Raw genomic sequence first — 12,717 nt, forward strand, 5'->3', positions numbered from 1 at the left:
CCTTCAGGAATGAAGGTTTGATCATCCAACAGGAAGACACAACCAGCTAACATGGTAACTTAGAAAAGAGTCATGAATGAACAGGAAAAGAAGATAATTATAAGTACTGGCTATGGCCACATGAATAGTTGCAGAAACAAGGACTACAATAGTTATTTGTATTTCTTCCTTATATTAGTGTTAGCATATTTGGTTATGTATAAAATATTTACTTCTTTCCCTCTCTCACCCCCCCTCCTGTTAAACACAAGAAGTGTTAATGGAAGCTGACCTCAAATCTCAAAATTTCAGTTATAAGAAATTGAGGAGAATGTGGTTCAGCGAAGAGAGGAATATATTTTACACCAAAATAGTTAAAATGATTTGTATCCTCTTTGGGAAAAAATTAGCATGTTTTTTATTGTTATGAGGGATAATTGCATCATTAAAGATGAAGCATCACTTTGCCATTACCTTTATTTGGAAGTTTTGTGCAGTTTAAAATAGTGTATATATTGGTCAAGATGACAAGGAATTGATTATGGAAGCTTTAAATTATGTTGATTCAGCTTAGTTAGAACTGTCTCCCTTCCAGATTTCTGTCTCTCCTTAATTCTGGGCTAACATTGGCCTAACCTAGAGAAATTTGCAGAAGATTCAGAAGGCGGAGTGAAACAGCAGTATGTTAATGCGTAACAAGTAAGGTTAGGTGCTCTTGTGACATACAAGTTATGTCAACGTTGTGTTGACATGCCTTGTGGACCTGGGGTAGAAGCTAAGCTGCAGATGCCTTACTGCCTGCCAGGTCTTCTTGCAGCTTCTCCAAATCCTGGGAGTGGTTTTTTAAAGTTTCATGGTCAAGTGCATCAGCATTTTTGCTGGTTGTCTAAATCATCAACATTGGGGGTTTTACCTCAAGGTTCCAGCTCACTTTTGCATATTCCAGTTCGCCATTACTCTTTCCTCACTTCCTGTCATGCCCATTTTCTTTCCAAACTGTGCACACTGTGGGACTTCAGAGACAGCAGCAGATGCGTGGGATACAGACTTACATAGACTTCATTGGTACCCATAAACCCATAAGGATCTTTACAGGCTTGGAATCTCTGATTAAAACAGCCTGACACAGGCTGACTGGGTATACCTGAGTGGTGTCATGGTAGCCCACTCTTCTGATCCATTCAAGCAGCAGAATAAAACTCATAAATCCAGGCAGCACTGGAATTTGGGATCTGTGCAGCAGGATGGCAAAGGCTGTCTAGCACTGAAAATCCTAAGCAAGAAGGTGAGAAAAGAGCTCAGCAGAGTAAACCAGAGGCATCATGCCAGCAAGCTCTGAAACCAGAAGAAGAGGTGGTTCTGGAAGAGAAGAGATGGCTGGGCAGCAAGGATGGCCCTCCTTATTGGGTACTGGTGCTATCCCTACACAGTAGGATTTCCCTGTTAGAGGACCTTTGCTGTTTCAGGCTAAGGACACTGGAACAGTACACGTGAATGAATAGGGAAGCTCCACTAGCTTTATGTTGTTAGGCACTCCCCACACATAATCAAAACATCCTTGGTTATTCACCACTACAAGACCCAGGGATCTGCACACTATGTTAGACATGGTGAAAGTGGCAGATACCATCCTTTTTTTCCTTGATCCTCTAGAAGGCTGGGGACCACTGCCCCTCCTGCTCAGGGCCTTCCCACCTATACCCTAGTTGTCTAAGTAGTTTCTGGCCTCCCACTGAAGGGGTTTCTGGCCTCCCACTGAAGAAACAGAGATGCCAGAAAGAAGCTAAGTAAAGCAGTAGAAAAGTGCTTTCCTGATGACAAACTTCTCCTGTAGACACTCAACCTGAGAGAAAGATGCTAGTCAGGCAGCTGGCTAACCAAAAGCAATGACATGTTGCCTTTCCAGTTTGACAAGCCTACCTGACTGCCCATGTTGTTGACTTTGTGCCTAGTGAGGAGAACTTGGTGAGCACCTTGAAAATCTGAGGCTCTGTTCGTGAGCCGGTTCTGAATGTGAATAGCTTGCTGTATATCACTGGACAAGGTGATTTCCAGATAAAACAGATAAATGCTCTAAAGGACCCTTTCCTTTTAAATCCTAGAGTGGTCAAATCCCAAAAGGACCATCTTGACAATCGATATTTGTGCAGTGGATGCTGTAGCTGGTGTGGAGGAAGACATTAAGGTCCTAGCAAAGGCAGACCCTGATAGACAAGCAAGCATCTTTGTAAATAAAAGTTATCCCAGATCTGAAGGAAGAAGACCAAACCTGGCCCACTGAAGAGGAACTGAACAAGGTAAAATCACTTCTTGAAGGCAAGTTCCAAGGTGGTAAAGAAGGTTCCCCAAAGTGTAGCAAATTACCACATTGAATTGATTTGGGATGAGAATGGTGGAAGTGGTGGGGAAGGTGAACATGATGGTGTGGAACGTGAGGATTCTATTGACGAGGAATCTTGGGATGAGTGTTAGTAAAGAGGAATGGAGGAGGAATGTGAAACTGACTACAGCAGAGTCCATATGTGATGATCTGTATAATGAGAAAATGGATGAAAAGGCTGAGGAATACAATGTTGGAGAAATACAAATAAGAAAGACTGGAAGAGCTATTTCCAGATGAAGTAGAGACACCCCCCCCCCCCCCCCCGCCGCTGGCCCTGTGACATGGCTGCGAGATTTCAATTTCAAAAGTACAGAGACCTCCAGAGCTTCTGCATGTCTTCATGGGACCCTAAGAAAAATCGTACTCAGGATTATGCTCTGATCATTCAGTTTCAGAACTTGGCTAACACTTGAAGGAACTGAGGCTGGCTGTAACGTCATGCTTCATATCCGAAGTCCCCGTCTCAGGGTTTGAGTGCTTCAAGCAAAGAGCACACCACTGATGGCATTTTCATTACTCCCTGATCTTAAGGTGTCAATGCTGAATATGGCGGGATGCTGGCAACACAGAGCCTATGAAAGCTAGAGGGGCTGATCTTCCAGTGTGGGTTTGGGTGATTCCAAGCCTCACCTCTGCTCTCTCAACACACTTTGGTGGATAAACATAAATTTCAGAGATTTATGACTACTGACATAGCCTTGGTTGTGATGAATATATGGCCCAATCATTTTTCCTCCTGCATCTTTGTTGCTTTCCAGATAGAATAGCAATAGAAATGCACAGCCTCATTGCTATAGGCCATCAACTCTCAGTGGAACTGGACAAAATAGTCATCCAGAGATTTGCTTTGAGTGATTACACCTGTGGCATGGACTGCCCTGGTGAAGATGATCTAGAGAAGAGGCCTGTGAAGGACTCTGTGAGATTAGGTGCTTTTTGGTGGGTGATTGTGGGATTCCAGGAGTCTACAGTATGATCTAAAATGGATATGTGTGTTGGCACATTCTCTGCTGCAACAGATTGCCATTTAGGGAGAACAGTGCAACCAGAGGAAGATCAGACTAGAAACATTTAAAGTATTAATCTCAGGGCAGGAAATTTTTGTGTGGGGGGGTCTTAACAGCTGTAATAGTTTGACAACTAGTCAAAAAGCCATAATGTCTTCGGTAAAATAGGTAAGAAAGAATGTGGTAGGTAAAGTCAGAAAAAAGGAGGAACTAGATCACAATTGTCAGTAGTTCTTAACCTAGATGTCCATTAAGATCACTGGGGGACTTTTAAGAAATACTCTTGCCTGTCACCAACTTTAGAAATTCTGATTCAGTTGATCTGGGCTAAGGTCCAGTGAAAGACAATTTAAAAAGTAACCTAGATGACTCCAGTGTACTCAGCTTTGGAAACCACATACATAAGCATCTGGCTTTCTCTGTGATATTGGAAGCTAGTGGAGAATTTGGGGCAGAGGGGTGCCATAATATGATTTGCGTTTCAAAAGAAAATGAATATAGCAGAAGATGGAGAATAGTCTCTGGGGAACATTGAAGAGCTATAAGATCACTTAGGAAGTTACTGAAATAATACAGGCTAGAGATTATGGTGCTGTGGACCAAAGTGGTATCACTAGTAGACAATTAGATAATGATATTGATACAGAAGTCTGGATGTCAAGAGAGCTCAATACATACGCATTTTTGTAAAATAATTTTGACACGTATAAGATTAATCTATATAGTAAATAGGTTTATACAATATCAGCTTTTCAACAGTAAAATCTGTGCAAGCATAACAAACAAAAGACCAATTGTCTTCTCACTTGTTTATAAATGTTAATAATAGACAAAATAACACTTGAAATATTATAGAGAAATAACTCATTTATGTATGCTACTATTTATAACATGTCTAGATGCCTTCTAACAGAGTAAGTACTATTTAAGTTACTGGCTAAAGAAAAATACATAAAACAGAGCCTCAAATGGTTTGGTCACAAACTGTCTGGTCAAACTTTCCAGTTTACAACTCAAGTGACAGAGTAAAACAAGACTGTTTTCCAGGTGGGAAATGATTTTCATTCTTTCCAAGACTATGGTTGTTAGTAAAGGCCTAATTCTTAGATGCTTAAGCCTGTTTTCAGCATACATTTAGAATACCATAACTTTAATTTAATTTATTATTTTTATTTCTTTTAATTTTTTATTTAACATTTATGTATTATTTATTTTTTATTTAACATTTAAAATTTTTTTTTTATTTTAAAAGATTTTATTTATTTATTTGGCAGATAGAGATCACAATAGGCAGACAGGCAAGCAGAGAGAGAGGAGGAAGCAGGCTCCCCGCTGAGCAGAGCGCCTGATGCGGGGCTCGATCCCAGAACCCTGAGATCATGACCCGAGCCGAAGGCAGAGGCTTAACCCACTGAGCCACCCAGGTGCCCCTAACATTTAAAAAAATTTTTATTTAACATTTTATTTAACGTTTTATTTATTTTTTTGACAGAGAGAAAGAGAGAGAAAGCACAAGCAGGCAGAGAGGCAAGCAGAGGGAGAGGGAGAAGCAGACACCACATTGAGAAGGAAGCCCAATACAGAGCTTAATCCCAGGATACTGGGATCATGATCTGAGCCCTGGGCAGACACTTAACCCACTAAACCACGCAGGTGCCCACTTTCTTTTTTTTTTTTTTTAATTTAAATTCAATTATTCAACAAATAATATATCATTAGTTCTTACAGCTTTATCATAGGAAGAAGTACACACTCATTACTGTGAGAAGAGAACTAGGGCAGATGGTATAATTTAAGGGGGAAGTATGGTAAGAAGCAATATTGAGATATTACATTTTTTTAAAGGCAGTAACTGATACTATAAATCTATAGATGTATTTCTCTGTGTTACTTGATTCATGTGTTAATCTTGTTTATGTCTGCTTATATTGAACTCACTGTCAGGGAAAAATCTGCAAAATACCTAAATGCATAACATGTGACATTTAACTTCATACTTTTATAAACCTATATATATGTTATATTTTAATCTCCTCATATTCACTCCATTGCTAAGGGATGGATTCCTGCCATAGGGTTATAGAGATGACCAAATACATGACACTCAAGCCTGGACAGATGAAATTGATGGCAGTTTATTAGTCACATATATTCAGTCTGGTGGAAGAAAGTACTTTATGCCATATTAGGACCACATGGTGGTTACACAGGGGAATGGAGTGAACAGCCAGGGCTGTGGGAAGTAGGCTTTGTAGTATCAAGAGAGATAAGTGCGTCCTGGGTCCTTGAGAGAATTTGACTGGCTTATTTGTATAATTGGGTGAACTGGTAGGGAACGGACTGATACCTGCTACAAAGGGATGAGCAGATGCTATAGCTGGTCTCTGAGAAAAGGAAGTTTGTTTGGCTAAGTGACCTTACCTGTGGTTGCAGATGGAGTGGGAACCACGGTTTTGACATTTGAGGCTCTCCCCATATTAGCAGATGTCAAGGCAGCATGTGATTTTAATTTTAATTAAAGTTAGAAAAAAGCCTCATACTAAGCTAAAGGGAAAAACCCGTGTACATTACCTTTGGGACTTTGTCTTAGGCTCTCTAAAAGAACATGTTGCTGGTAGCCACGCATGGAGCAGACATGTGGTAGAACTGCCCAGACAGAGAGACCCATGAACAAGAAATAAACACTTAATATATATCTCTGACTTTGTGTGTGTGTGTGTGTAATCATTCATTAGTCAACAGAAACTAATACACAATAGACACAAAGTTTTTGACATGAATAAATACATGATTGTGAAAAATAATAATAGTCCATAGGCACACATATGGATTTCTGATCGTGTGGATTTCATTTTTCTTAGAAGTGAATATTTCTAAGTCTTATTCACTCTAAGATGAGTAAGCCCCACACTATTACACTCTCCTTATTAGACCTTATCTTTTTATGGTATGGATATAGTTTAAGTCATTAAATTTCAATGATTTGTATATTGCTTTGTAAGTTAAATAAAACCCAAATCTGTATATCTAAATAAACATTTCCAAAAAACTTGTGCTGATTCTTTAGGGTGGTTCTCATATTTATATGTCGAGATTCTCCAGAGAAAACGAATTGTTTCACATGATTATGGAGGTAGGCATGTCCCAAGATCAGGGCAGGGTGAGTCGGGAAGCTGGAGACAGAGGAATGCTGAGGATTTAGTTCTAATCTGAATGTTGTCAGGCTCCAGACCCAAGAAGAACTGGTGTTCCAATTTGAGTCCAAAAGCAGAGTAACAAAAAGGGCAATGTTTCAGTTCAAAGACAGTCCAGCAAGAAGATGGAAGGGTCAGACTTTTGTACTATTCAAGCCTTGAAATGATTTGGTGAAGCCTGCCATTATAAAGGAGCGTGATTTACTTTACTCATTCTACCAATCTAAATGTTAATCTCTTCTAAAAACACTCTCAGAGATGACACATTAAGAATAATCTTTGACCAAATATCTGGGCATCCCTTCAACTGGCACATAAAATTAACTATTATTAATTATGTTAGCAAAGACTTATTTGAAATAATTCTCAGTATCACATTGATATAGGAGTAATGTTCAAATAGTGTACAATCCAAGTGCATTTAGAAGACAGATAAAATAAAAATCACATACTCTTGTAAGTTCCCAAATCATAGACTACAGTTAATATACAAGAAATTAGAACTAGAACTGAATAATCTAAATTTTGCTTGTCCATTATGGCCATTGATTCATTTTTACCAAACTGTATATTATCAAAAGTGATATAATGATTTCTTTTGATGTTACAAATAATTCATCTCCAAGAACTTTATTTTGCATCTGTTAAGATCCATTGACCTTATATAAGATATCATAAGGAAAAAAGTCCATAAATAATATGTCTTAAGAAAGAAAAAAATTGATATTGGATTTTAAACATGATAAATAAATATGGTAAATTAAAATATAGCTTATAGAAGACATATGGATTACCAACAGATGCATGGAAAGATGCTCAGCATCACTCTTCATCAGGGAAATGCAAAGCAAAACTACAATAAGAAATCACCTCACACAGTCAGAATGACTAACATCAAAAACACAAGAAACAACAAGTGTTGGTGAGGATGTGGAGAAAAAGGAACCCTCATGTACTGTTGGAGTGCAAACTGGTGCAGCCACTGCAAAAAATGATATGGAGATTCCTCAGAACGTTAAAAATAGAACTATCCTATGATCCAGTAATCACACTACTGAGTATTTACCCCCAAAATACAAAAACACTAATTCAGAGTAATACATGTACCCCTGTGTTTATTGTAGTATTATTTATAGGAACCCAATTATGGAAGCAACCAAGGCATCCATCAAGAGGTAAATGGATAAGGAAGATGTGGAATATATACACAGTGGAATATTATTCAGCCATAAAAGGAATGAAATCTTGCCATTCGCAACGACATGGATGGAGCTATAATGCTAAGCGAAATAAGTCAGAAAAAAGCAAATACCGTGTGATTTCACTCCTATGTGGAATTTAAGAAACAAAACAATGGAACAAAGGAAAAAAGAAGAGAGAGAGAGACAAACCAAGAAATAAACACTTAACTATAGAGAACAAACCAGTCATTATCAGAGTGGGAGTGGGAAGTGGGGGTCGGGGTAAAATAGATGATGAAGATTAAAGAGTGCACTTATGATAAGCACTGAGTAACGTTTAGAATTGTTGAATCACTAGGTTTTACACCTGAAACAAATATAACACTGTATGTTAACTATACTGGAGTTAAAATAGAAATCCATAAATGTTAAAATATATATATATATATATATATATATAGCTTTTATTCAACCAGTCATCACCTTAAAACTTACCTTTAAGAAACAAGACAAAGGGTCATAGGGGAAGAGAAGGAAAAAATGAAACAAGACAAAACCAAAGAGGGAGACAAATCATAAGAGACTCTTAATCATGGGAAACAGACTGAGGGTTGCTGGAGAGGAGGACAGTGGAGGGATGGGGTAACTGGGTAATGGACATTGGAGAGGGTATGTGTTGTAATGAGCACTGGGTATTATATAAGACTGATGAATCATAGACTTGTACCTCTGAAACAAATAATACATTATGTGTTAATTAATTGAATTGAAGTTTTAAAAAGAGCTTACCTTGATAATACTAAATTATGATAATAATAAATTCATAATTTTCTGTGAGATTCAACATATTAATTAAATTAACTATTATAACTAAAATGAATGGATAAAATTTGAAATATCTGAAAATAGATATATGGTCAAAATGCTCACAGAGATATATTCACCATCTCAACATCTAAAATAATAAAACTTCAGAAATTTTTTGAAGATTCATTTACCAGTGAAATACATTATAAATGCAGCATATTCATCATATCTGTTCCTAAGTAACATATAAGGGCTGTGCAATATTATAGCATACAGAATTGGAATCTATAAAATGGCATGTGAAAATATTTATTTTATAGTTCACTTTGTAATTTTTTTTAAAGATTTTATTTATTTATTTGACAGAGAGAGACCACAAGTAGGCAGAGAGGTAGGCAGAGAGAGAGAGGAGGAAGCAGGCTTCCTGCTGAGCAGAGAACCCGATGTGGGGTTTGATCCCAGGACCCTGGGATCATGACCTGAGCCAAAGGCAGAGGCTTTAACCCACTGAGCCACCCAGGCATCCCAAATTCACTTTGTAATTTTAAGTGTTAAAAGTGTCTTACATGTGCACTGCTGTGATTAAACCACAAAATAATAAAAGTTTTAAAAACCTTTTTTTAAAATGTATTCAAATCAGCAAAGAAGTAGTCAAACTCTCTCTCTTTGCAGATGGCTGGCATGATACCTATATGGAAAACCTAAATACTCCACCCCCAAACTACTAGAACTTACACAGCAATTCAGTAATGTGGCAGGATACAAAATCAATGCACAGAGATCAGTTGCTTTCTTATATACTAACAATGAAAATACAGAAAGGGAAATTAGAGAATTGATTCCATTTACTATAGTACCAAGAACCATAAGATACCTTGGAATACACCTAACCAAGGAGGTAAAGGATCTGTACTCACGAGTGTACAGAACACTCATGAAAAAGTTGAAGAAGACACAGAAAGATGGAAGAGCATTTCATGCTAACAGGAAGAATAAACATTGTTAAAATGTCTATACTGCCCAGAGCAATCTATACTTTAAATGTCATCCCGATCAAAATTCCACTGGGATTTTTCAAGATGCTGGAATAAGCAATCCTAAAATTTATATGGAACCAGAAAAGACTCCTAATCGCTAAAGGAAATGTTTAAAAAGAAAAACCAAGCTGGGGGCATCACATTACCTGATTTCAAGCTTTACTACAAATCTGTGGTCACCAAGACAGCATGGTACTGGCACAAAAACAGACACATAGACGAATGAAACAGAGTAGAGACCCCAGATATAGACCCTGAATTCTATGGTCAAGTAATCTTTGACCAAGCAGGAAAAAATATCCAGTGGAAAAAAGACATTCTCTTCAATAAATGGTGTTGGGAAAATTGGACAGCTATGTATTGAAGAATTAAACTTGACCATTCTCTTACACCATACACAAAGATAAACTTGAAATGATTAAAATACCTCAACATGAGGCGGGAATCTATCAAAATCCTAGAGGAGAACATAGGCAGTAACCTCTTCAACATTGGCCACAGCAACTTCTTTCAAGATCTCCAAAGGCAAAGGAAACAAAAGCGAAAATGAATTTTTGGAACTTCATCAAGATCAAAAGCTTTCGCACAGCAAAGGAAACAGTCAACAAAACAAAGAGGCAACCCATGGAATGGGAGAAGATATTCACAAACAACACTACACACAAAGGACTGATATCCAAGATCTATAAAGAACTCCCCAAACTTAACACTCAAAAAAAAGATAATCATGTCAAAAAATGGGCAGAAGACATGAACAGACACTTCTCCAAAGAAGACGTATAAATGGCCAACAGACACTTGAAAAAATGTTCATCATCATTAGCCATCAGGGAAATTCAAGTCAAAACCACATTGAGATACCACCTTACACCAGTTAGAATAGCCAAAATTAACAGGACAGGAGACAAGTGTTGGAGGGGATGTGGAGAAAGGGGAGCCCTCTTTCACTGTTGGTGAGACTGCAAGTTGGTGCAGCTACTTTGGAAAACAGTGTGGAGGTTTCTCAAAAAATTAAAAATAGAGCTACCATATGGCCCTGCAATTGCACTACTGGGTATTTACACCAAAGATACAGATGTAGTGAAAATAAGGGCCATCTATGCCCCAATGTTCATAGCAGCAATGGCCACATTTGCCAAACTGTATAAAGAGCCAAGATGCATTCCCACCAACAGTGTAAGAGGGTTCCCGTTTCTCCACATCCTCTCCAACACATGTTGTTTCCTGTTTTGTTAATTTTGGCCATTCTAACTGGTGTAAGGTGATATCTCAATGTGGTTTTAATTTTAATCTCCCTGAGGGCTAATGATGTTGAGCCTTTTTTCATGTGTCTGATAGCCATTTGTATGTCTTGATTGGAGAAGTATCTGTTCATATCTTCTGCCCATTTTTTGATGTGTTTGTCTGTTTCGTGTGGGTTGCGTTTGAGGAGTTCATTATAGATCCTGGATATCAACCTTTTGTCTGTACTGTTATTTGCAAATATCTTCTCCCATTCCGTGGGTTGCCTCTTTTTTTTGACTGTTTCCTTTGCTGTGCAGAAGCTTTTGATTTTTTGGAGAACAGTTGGAGATTCCTCAAGAAATTAAAAATAGAGCTTCCCTATGACCCTGCAATTGCACTCCTGGGTATTTACCCCAAAGATACAGATGTCGTGAAAAGAAGGGCCATCTGTACCCCAATGTTTATAGCAGCAATGGCCACGGTCGCCAAACTATGGAAAGAACCAAGATGCCCTTCAACGGACGAATGGATAAGGAAGATGTGGTCCATATACACTATGGAGTATTATGCCTCCATCAGAAAGGATGAATACCCAACTTTTGTAGCAACATGGACGGGACTGGAAGAGATTATGCTGAGTGAAATAAGTCAAGCAGAGAGAGTCAATTATCATATGGTTTCACTTATTTGTGGAGCATAACAAATAGCATGGAGGACAAGGGGCATTAGAGAGGAGTAGGGAATTTGGGTAAATTGGAAGGGGAGGTGAACCATGAGAGACTATGGACTCTGAAAAACAATCTGAGGGGTTTGAAGTGGCGGGGGGGTGGGAGGTTTGGGTACCAGGTGGTGGGTATTATAGAGGGCACGGCTTGCATGGAGCACTGGGTGTGGTGAAAAAATACTGAATAATGTTTTTCTGAAAATAAATAAATTGAAAAAAAAATAAATTAAAAAAAAAAAAAAGAGCCAAGATGCCCTTCAACAGACATATGGATAAAGAAGATACGGTCCATATATAAATGGAATATTAGGCCTTCATCAGAAAGGGTGAACATGGTTCAAAAGAAAGGATGAACTTTTGTATCAACATGGACAGGACTGGAGGAGATTATGCTGAGTGAAATAATCCAAGCAGAGAGAGTCAATTATCATATGGTTTCACTTACCATTGGAGCATAAGGAATAGCATGGAGGACATTAGGATAAGGAAAGGAAAAGTGAATTGGGGGACATCTGAGGGGGAGATGAACCATGAGACACTGTGGACTCTGAAAAACAAACTAAGGGTTTTTGAGGGGAGAGGAGTGGGGGATGGGTAAGCCTGGTGGTGGGTATTAAGGAGGGCACTTATTGCATGGAGCACTGGGTGTGGTGCATAAGCAATGAATCTTGGAACACTGAGAAAATAAAATTAAATTAAAAAATAAAATATAAAATCTGGATAATAATCAGACTAAATTTTAAGAGTAAGTATTTCCAGGGGCACCTGGCTGGTTCAGTCAGTACAGCATGCAAATCTGGATCTCAGGGTTGTGAGTTCAAGCCCCACACTGGGTGTAGGGATTAATAAGAAAAAAAAAAAAAAAAGAGTAATATTTCCAGATTATGGGCTCATGAGTTCATGAGGGTTCTTTTATCTTCTTTTGACATGTGTGTTTTCCAAGTGTGTAAATTGATCTCAGTAATTATTAACATTAAAATGATTATTTTTATAACATATGCTATCAATCTATTCATAAAGAAAAGTCAAGCTAATAAATTCAGAATTAATTTTATACTGATATTAAGAGAAATAAAGAAATCTACATAAAAATCTAACAGTTATTTGTTTTGCTTGAATATTTTCTTCCAATACAAAGGAGAAAGCAGGATAAACTTCACTTGAAACGTCAGTAAATCTAA

At 38.0% G+C, this 12,717-nt stretch overlaps 1 pseudogene; it reads left to right on the forward strand.

Annotated features, from left to right (window-relative positions):
• The first annotated feature begins 1,135 nt into the window (after positions 1–1,135).
• LOC122905304 lies at positions 1,136–3,338 on the forward strand (annotated as a pseudogene).
• Positions 3,339–12,717: the final 9,379 nt, after the last annotated feature.

Source organism: Neovison vison, chromosome 4 (assembly GCF_020171115.1).
Source record: "Neovison vison isolate M4711 chromosome 4, ASM_NN_V1, whole genome shotgun sequence".
NCBI classification, from domain to species: Eukaryota; Metazoa; Chordata; class Mammalia; order Carnivora; family Mustelidae; genus Neogale; species Neogale vison.